This window comes from Numida meleagris, chromosome 3 (genome assembly GCF_002078875.1).
Source record: "Numida meleagris isolate 19003 breed g44 Domestic line chromosome 3, NumMel1.0, whole genome shotgun sequence".
Taxonomy (NCBI): Eukaryota; Metazoa; Chordata; class Aves; order Galliformes; family Numididae; genus Numida; species Numida meleagris.
The window spans coordinates 48,888,583-48,895,538 of NC_034411.1; the positions used below are offsets into that span (position 1 = coordinate 48,888,583).

At 38.4% G+C, this 6,956-nt stretch overlaps 1 long non-coding RNA gene across 1 annotated transcript; it reads right to left on the reverse strand.

Annotated features, from left to right (window-relative positions):
• LOC110396963 lies at positions 547-6,377 on the reverse strand. The gene is made up of 4 exons (XR_002437417.1): positions 6,021-6,377; positions 5,173-5,270; positions 2,971-3,079; positions 547-2,069 (listed from the first exon to the last, which is right to left on the reverse strand). It is a non-coding gene; the product is annotated as an uncharacterized LOC110396963 (long non-coding RNA).

Sequence of the window (6,956 nt, forward strand, 5' to 3'; positions counted from 1 at the left end):
AGGTAAGCACTCAATATTGGACTTTTCTACTTTTTCTTTTCTCTTTGAGATCACTGTGTAGATTAACTGGTGTATGCAGTGGGTTGAAATTTATCATTGCCAAAATTTAATTACCCTCAACACCAGTTGCTTCTTATCCACGCATTACGAATACTATAATTTTCCCTTCCTCTGGGATATACCCCTCATATTGACTGCAGATGTTTCATAAATTAAAATGTGATGGAGGTTCTCCTTATTCTGGGAAATTTGTGTGGTCTGCAAACCAAAAACACAAGTAGGAGTTCTCAAAAGGCTTCAGTAGAATGCAGTCTGCTCTGATGGAGTAGATCTTCAATCAATAAACATCTAGGTAAGGTACTTAAGGTATGCTAATGCCAACTTCTTTGTGTGCTATTTAGATACTGGTAAGAGATGAAGTGCCTTTTAGATTAGCCTATCTCATTGAAATATGAATATTTTCCATAGTTTTAACTCAGCAGCAAGCAACTGTTGTCCATTCAGTCTTGCAAAAGTCTGTAACAAAACAAAAAAAAATGCAAAATGGCAAACCGCACAGGTCCTTTTAATTGACATTTCTGGGATCACAGTACATTGTTTCAATAAAAATTGCCACTGAACTGAATCTTCTTTTTTTTAATTAAGTCTTGTATCTAGTGTGCATTTTCCATTTATTTGAGTGGTTTCTTCTGCAACCTTGATGGATTTGGTTTTCCATTTATAAGAATCATGGATGTTATAATGTAAGCTAGTGGAGCTCTGAATAGGTTCAAGCTGCTGTGAAAAAGTTACTGACAGTTACTGACCTGTAGTACAGACATGGAAATTTTTTGATTTCTCCTGTCTTTATTTGTTTTGCTCAGTTGCGATCTATTTGCAGAAAACAATTTTTGTTATGTATGTGTAGTCCAGCACAATGTAGTCCTCCTTCTTGGCTGTATGTCTGTTGGTTAGATTCCCTGCTGCAAACCAAATAACACACTGTTGCTAAGGATTTACTGAACTTGCCAGGAGGACATCTTGACCCACTTTATTTTTTCATGAAATTCATAAAATCAAACTGTTAGCTGAAGTCAGCAAGTGTCCTTTCTATCAGCTGAAGTGAATGACACAAGGAGCTCTTTTTCTTTGTCTCTTGTCACAGTATTACTGAGTTGTAGTTTCTTGGGTAACTGGGCAAACTATGACTTACAGCTGCCAAGATAGGAAAATCTTGCTCTTTCCCATGGTCATGCTGCTGTTTGCCTTCCTATGTATCCAATTTCCATGCTCAAGTGAGGCTAACCACTACCCCAGCAGGAAACTACTTAGCAGAAGAACTGGGCAGTTTTCTACTAGGTTAGGGGCAGCATTCTGAAGAGTCCGAGAAGCATGGGAGCCTTCACAAAGTAAGTGTCAAATGTGTGATGTGGGGGCTGGACAGGAGAGAAGAGAGGCAAGAGTGAGACTTCCTCTCTGTTGGGCACCACCGCACACTAGGTTTGTTCAGCTTTCCGTGGAATGACAGGTTAATAAACAAATTGTCTCCAATTATGTCTGTGGAATTGTAGCCTAGAAACTTCTAAAACTCTGGTTTTGCCCAATTTCTGTCTGAATTCTTACAGTCTGTCCATTTACTGCTTTTACAGGAGGCTTTATTTGAAGTATTGTATCCCCAGTATATCCCTATTAACAGTGACACAAAACACAAATAGAAATATTTTAGTATACTAGGATGCTGATCGTCACATTATCAGCATACTTTGTTTTGCATAGCTGAATATCATGTGGGAAAGTGAAAACAGACCATTATGTCAAGTTTACCATGGGATATTTCAAACTTGCAGCTGGAAAATGAAAGGACAGATTTTTTTCTGACCTCAGTCAGATTGTGACCTCAGTTGAAAAGATTTGAGTATGCCTATAAATAAGTAATGTTCTATAACCCAGGGAGATATTCAATGAAATCTTCCAGTAAACCAACCAACCAAACAAACAAAAAAACCCCAAATGTCTGCAGTGCTGGTACCATGCAGAATACTTCTTTTTTCTCAGCAAACAAGGAGTTTTGTCACAATAGGATGCATATTCTGAAATACAGCAAAGAGCACAGAAAATCATGAGCTGACAAAAGAGTTATGAAGTTTCACTAGAAGGAAAGAGCTTCAGAGCCTCCACTAGGAAAACTCTACCCATCTTGGTATAATGTTTTAACCACTATCTAATAAGAATGTCCTACATATTATGAAGATCATGCATGTTTTCCTTCAGAATAATTGTGCTTCATAGTTTAAACCCAGGCTTAAACACAAAAGTGAAGGGATATAACTAAATCAAAACCTCTTCTGTAAATATATCTAAAAAGAACTCTACTGGATTGAACTTCACTGTTGAATTCTGTGTTTTTTTCAAGGTTAGACAACTCATCTTCCACGATGTAGCAGAGATGCTGCTACTAACTGAAGCTTCAAAGAGATGATAACCATTTCCATAATGCAGTGCATGGGTGCCTCCATATAGCATCTTTGAATAAGAAGTGGGTCTTTCTTAAACAATATTAACATATGTTTCTTGTTAATCTGTTTTTCTTGAAGTGATCTAAAGATGAAGGACAAAACACTGCTGAGAACAGTAGAACAGAATTCACTGAAGTCAGTGAGGGACTGTCAGGAAGACTTCTGTCTCGGGACTGGGATTTCCCATCCATGCTGCATGCACTTGGCTGAGCCACTGACCATTGTTTCAAGTGATATGCTGTCCTGGCTCCTACACAAGGTGATTTTTTCTATGTCCCATTAACAGTACAAGTTCTTCTTGTACAGTCTGGAATACTGTTTCATTGTGGATTCCATGAATACAGGGGAAATTCCTGGCAGGTTCCAGGAACAAGGAAATTGAAGGCCTCTCAGTGATGGAAAATGGGACTGAGGTCTTGTTTAAGGCATGTGAACCGCAGGCCTGAAAGCCAAACACAGCATCTCTCTTACTTACCTCCCTCTGGGGGAGAAAAAACTAGTGTCATCATCTGTGTGTCACTGCTGGTATTCTGTCTGGTCTTCTCCCTAGAGCAGTGTACATCTCAAGGAGTTTTGTGATTGCACTGTGAAAGTATGCAGTGATATCTCGATTAGCAAGGAAAAGTGCTATTGTACTTTAAAGAATTCCTGATTTTGAAATGTCTGATTTATCAAGGAACCTGTACAAATCCAGGTATGTCTTAAACATTACTGACTGTCTAAAAAAAAAAAAAAAAAAAAAAAGATAACTGGCTTGGGGCTGAAGCTGCTAGGAGAAGGAATTATACGTCCATTTACCTTAAGTTAGCCTGTCTGCTGATATTACAGTTTGGGTCTTTGTTCCTGTACTTTTGATGTATTCTTTTCTGTACTCTGAGGAGGGAAACCTTTGTGACAGAAATGAATAAGACAGTAGAATGATGGACAAATGAGTCTACAGGCTTTCCATATTAGTTGACCAAATTGGCTGTTCATTCAAAGATATAATTGTTTCTTTAACTGCACATTTAGAAACCTTTCTCTTTTGTAAGATTAACTTCTGTGAACTTTTGTTAGATTAACTTTAAGGGGAGGCATGTGCCATCTGTTCTGAGGTTTGATGCCCTAGGACAAGGAGATCAAATATATCAAACATAATATACTGATCAATCCAATAGTTGACAGGTGAAGTTCAATGTATTAGTAAAATTGAAATGAAAAACACTGTCTGCTTAAGAATGACACTTCCATGGAACATAGAAGTCTCCTTTACGTAAAGGTGGGGCTGCCTGTTTTTTTGTTTCCTACTTCCAGATTTCCTTTTTAAACATTGCAGGAACATGGTGGCTATGACAATAGGAAGAGGAAACATAAAATTGCAGTTAATAGCAGTAAGTTTTCTCATGTTTAGAAATAGCCTCTGTGTGCAAAAACAATCGTCAGCAGCTTTCACCAACTTCAGTGATGGGTCTTTTTTTCTCAGACCTCACTACCCCCTGGTCAACAGTCTTTTCGCACACATTGGTTACAAGTTTGGGTCTTTCAGCACCTCCATTCTGAGCTGTCATTAATCTTTCTCCACTTTGAAATCTGATTGTGGCTCTCTGTGGTGTGCTTAGGTGGTAGGGACCATCTCTGTTCGAGTTCAGCCCCTTGTGTGTACAGTAAAGCTTTCTACTGAAGTGTATAAGAGAAAAGATAAGAGACGTAACTTCTCCCAAACTATTTGTGGTGAGCTGCTTTCAGTTTTTTCAGAGAGATGGCTTGACTCTCTCTTACTTATATGTTCACTTTCCAGAAGAGGTTTGTACAGTGCTGTCTATTTTCTGAAGCCAGATGCAACGTTTTCTTGAAGCCTATGCCTTGTAACTGCAATATTAGCATAGAAGTTCATCAACAGAGAACAGGGTAGTTCTAAGTTGAAAACATATCAATGGAACTCAAGAGACTATTGATCATATTCCAACCTGGCTACTGTTAAATCATTACACTATGAAGTTTGAAGGCTTTTTTCTCTACATCTCTTCAGTGGGTGGTGAGAGCTGAACAGTAACGAAGACTCAGATTGTTGTGTCACACAGTGAACCATGCTATACTGGGGTAAAACTAGGCAATTGAAACATATAAACATATTCAGGTCCCATCTGTGCTACATTATCAACCAGTGGGACCAGGGCTACCCTGACAGATCCTGAATTGCAAGTCCTCTTATAACTGTGACATTTTTTTCACTCATTTTATTATATTAGTCCAAATTGCCACAATGAATGTCCAAACCAGTTATATCTTCTCATCCACTATTTTTTATAGGATGGTACTGAAAAATCTAGTATTCTGGCTTGTTACTTTCATATCAGAATGACCATCATCCTTCTTTATTTGGGTGCGTAAGTGTAATTGCATATATTTGCTCATACTTTTGACGTTTTGATGGTTTTGCTTTGCAAGGTTCTGTCCTGCATGAAGAACCTACCATGACTATGCTGTGTTTGTTACATGTACGATGGCAGAAAACCAATATCTTCTTTCACACACAGAGGTAAAGTAGAGGCGAGACGAAAGGTACAGCTTCAGTAACATTTACTGCTTCAGCTATCTGCACTAATGAGGGTAAGATGTTTGACCCTGTTTTTGCTTTTTTAATTAGTCTGCATCATCCTATTTCTCTTTGGTGCTGTGGTCTGGGTGGAATACTTACTTTGTTAGGATTCTGTTTGCTCTCATCTGGAACTGAGAGACTGATGTACCACACCCAAGGTCCTGATGAGACCTCTCTTCCATTAGTACAGCAGGCCCCTAGGAGATGTGTAATTTCTAAGTATCAGATGGGAGAGAGGTGGGGGAGATCAATATCCAACCTAACCTAATGTGTTTTAAAGTTTTGGACAAGCTGTAAGTTTGATTAATGAACTATTCCAACCCAAATATTTCTTGGATGTCTACATTACCATTTTCAATTGTGCTAACTCAAACAAACCAGCAATCAATTAACTAGAATTACAGTAAGACCAAAACTGTAGGCTAAACAAAGCCATCGTGAGGAAACTGGCTTTCAGCCCAGTATCTGCTGCTAATGGGATATGAAACAGCCTATTGATTCTGCTGCTCTAGAATTCTCATACAAAGCTAGAAACAATGGTATTTGCTTTTTCAATAGAAAAATAAACGTTCAGTATCACCACTTAAAGAAGGCAAACCACATTTCTGAGCCAATTTTTAGGAGATTGTATGGAAAGAAGTACTTTCCACACAATAAGAAATCCTCAGGTTAGACTTTCACAAGATTCTAGCAATCATAAAAGAAAGGCAAGAACACTAGATTTTAAACTGCATTTGTATTTCCACCCGTCAGAATGTTATGTGAAGTTTTTGTAATGTTTTTGTCTTTCTGAATTCCAGCACTTCATGTAAAAGCCATTTGAGAAGATAGAAGTGCTCAGTCAAGTTTCCATGATGGTCACTGACACTTTATTGCTAATACTGTAATACTTACTGCTTCTCATCTCACTTCATGTTACAGAATTGTAAAATGTAAGAATGTCTTACCTTTGACTTGAAGGTTTCTTGCATTCATGGTTTTGGGGAAAAAAAAAAGGAAACTTTGAAGAACTACCTACTAAAAGTTTAAACGAGAAGACAGGATACAGCAACTGGAAACATTACTTTGAAAAAGATCTTCATTTTAATTCTCTGTGCTGAGGGAACAGTTTCATAAGTTTTCTGCTAAGTGGGGGTTGCTAATACAAAAAGTGTGCAGCAATTGTAAAAGCAACAACCAGTCCAGCTGCATTCCCTGTGCCGAAGTGGCAAGGGACAACAAGCCATAAATAGTAGTGTCACCGCCCCTCTTTGCCTCAGTTAAGGAGTATTATTATTCTAAACACAGAACAAACTGCTGCTTAGGCTCCAAATGAAAGTTTCAAAGCCTCATAAATCTGCCAGGTCAAAACTAATTTTCACTGGAATTTTGGAAGTAATCTCTTTTCTTGAGAAAAATATCCAAGACTAATTTTAATTTCCTTCTATTACTTGTTTTAGAAGCATTCTCCAAAAAACAATGTGTTCTTCAAACAGAAAAGAATTAATTGTCTTCTGATTAACCTCATTCGGTGTATATGCCTCTAATTCAGCAAACACAAGCAGCACATATACGATGAATGTATATCCCCTTTAGCCCAGAGCAGCCGAGAGAACTATCTTCAGGCAAAGCTTGGCTCGCTGAGTTATGTTGAGCATGTTAACTGCTAGTGGAAACTGTAGGATCCCAGTGAAGGCTGATACATAACTCACACTGAACCCAATACTAGTATGGGTCATGTTGGGTGGAAAATGGGTAGGATTCAGCGCATTGTCTTCTCCAGTGCTGTTTCACCAGTGGGTATCAACCCAGGAGCCCAGGTGATTCAACACCATGAAATAAGAGCTGAGCCAAGTGCAAATTCTGTATGGAGCAGGGAGGGGTGTGTGCAATAAAACGTTTGG